Here is a 2,500-nt window from a genome sequence, read left to right as displayed (position 1 = left end):
CCAAAGTCAGCTGAACCAGATAAGCATAATACCCGCGATGCAGCGGCTTAAGGACTCACAAAGTGAATTTTAAAGCCGCTGTGAAAGGGGGAAAAGGAGGCTTTCTTTCTCTCCGGATCCGACGCCAAGAGCCTTATGGCCGTCGGGAGAAAGGGACAGGTGGCAGGTACCGCATATTTAATGAAGATGGGTTTCTATGTCAAAAGCGCCGAATTAAAAGAAAGATTTAGGGCAAGTTTGCTTAATTTAATTAAAACTCTCCGTGAATTGAAAAATATGGAAATGGTATGATATTTTGAGAGTGGGAGGTTCACGAAGGTAGAAGACGAAGCTAAAGTCAAACAAAGTTTTCATTATTACCCGAGGAAGAAAAATAAAAGGAATTACGAAATGGAAGTGGATGGGAGGGAAAAAGGGACATAAACTAGACAGAATGATTCATAAACTTATTACTGGGATAAATGAGCGAAGTTTGTAATGAGCTGATGATATTTGACGTTTATCGGTATTTTGCGAAACTTTTTGCACAATGCTGTTTTTTTTCTCTCATTTTTTAGATGATGACTTGAATCTATGATGACAAATTTATCAATTCATTTCTTACTTTTATTCCTATTTTTGCCGCCAGCTATAAAATGTCATAGATATGATTTAGACATTCCTTTTACACGCTTTTCATCCTACAATTTTATTCATTCATTCCATCTCATATATTCATATATTCTTTTCATCGTAATCTTTACATTATGTATTATACATCTAAACGAGTCTATTCGAGCCATTCCATTATATATGACACCCGGATCTCCAAATAAAAGTTACGTCAATATCATTTCCAATCCATCCCTCAGCTTGACGCACTTGACAGGAGTTTTTTTATTATGATTGCAAACCAACACGTAGTTTGCAGATTCGTTTAAAAGTTGCTTTGTATCCGAAGAAAGTTGAAGAGAAGAGCAAAGATCCGAGACGAAGTGACGCCTTATCCTGCGTGGATGTCTTAGTGTTAAGTGGTGTTTCAGAAGAAATAGTTTTGATACTTCGGCTATGAATAGTTACACAAATACATGTGTATATATACAAATATACATATATAAGTATATATGTATGTAAATATGTTGATAAGTATATGTATATATATGAATATATATACATATATATACACATATATATGAATATATATAGGAACATACATATATATGAACATATATATATATATATATATATATATATATATATATATATATATATATATATATATATATATATATATATATATATATATGTGTGTATATATATATATATATATATATATGTGTGTGTGTGTGTGTGTGTGTGTGTGTGTGTGTGTGTGTGTGTGTGTGTGTGTGTGTGTGTGTGTGTGTGTGTGTGCGTGCGTGCGTGTATGTATATTCGAACACGCACATACGCAAACACACACATAATACACACGCAATAATTTACTCCCTACTGTAATGGATCACAAAGATTCTGATACATTGTTAATAATATTAGCACAACCTTTGACGTCATAACCAAACACTGAAAACTCATATGGCAACGACAGGTGAACCATAAAACCAGAGTGAATTGAAATAATACTGACATAGGCCATGGCAAAGAAAAAGCAGTATTTATGCTATAAAGGCAGTGTTATCGTGTCTAATAGAATTAATATTTATCGTGGTTGTTTGTAAACTATATTGTGAATAATGTGGAAAGAAAAACGATTGTGAAATTATATTTTGATTCTGAAATAAACTGCAATGAAATACAATAAATGAGAAAAAATTAGTAGGGAAGCAAAATGAGGAAGAAAAAAATTGGAGGTCGAAGTTGAACAGATATATTTCTAGGGGGAATGTAAACGTATCGACAGATAAATTTGGTCAAACTTATACTCTTGATTGCTGTTTTAACAAATAGCCTTGAACTTACGTAAGATATTGAAATACTCTCCCCATTGACACTGAAATATACAACAACCAAAGATTTTTTAAAAAGTTATACCAGGCACTGTAGCAGGCCACATCTCGAAAATGATTTTGTTCTGATGGGCAGTTTCAAACTTTTATGGTATTTCGTGTCACTGGATGCGATATTACAAGTATAATTATTGCCAGAGTGCAGACAAATAAAAGCATTTTCTGTTAATTACACAGACGATAGCGAGAGAAAAAGAAGGATATATTTATCATGGGACAGCAATGAGATAGAATGTGTGTAGGTATGTGTATGCATGTCATATACACACATGCAAACAAACACATGCACACACAAAGAGAGAGAGAGAGAGAGCGATAGAGAGAGAGAGAGAGAGAGAGAGAGAGAGAGAGAGAGAGAGAGAGAGAGAGAGAGAGAGAGAGAGAGAGAGAGAGAGAGAAATAGACAAACAAGAGAGAGAGAGAGAGAGAAATAGACAAACAAGAGAGAGAGAGAGAGACGAAGAGGCGAGGAGGAAAGAGAAAGACACGAAAATAGGAGGGGAAGAAAGAGAAAG

This window comes from Penaeus vannamei, chromosome 18 (assembly GCF_042767895.1).
Source record: "Penaeus vannamei isolate JL-2024 chromosome 18, ASM4276789v1, whole genome shotgun sequence".
NCBI lineage: Eukaryota > Metazoa > Arthropoda > Malacostraca > Decapoda > Penaeidae > Penaeus > Penaeus vannamei.
Note: the sequence above shows the minus strand (reverse complement) of the source record.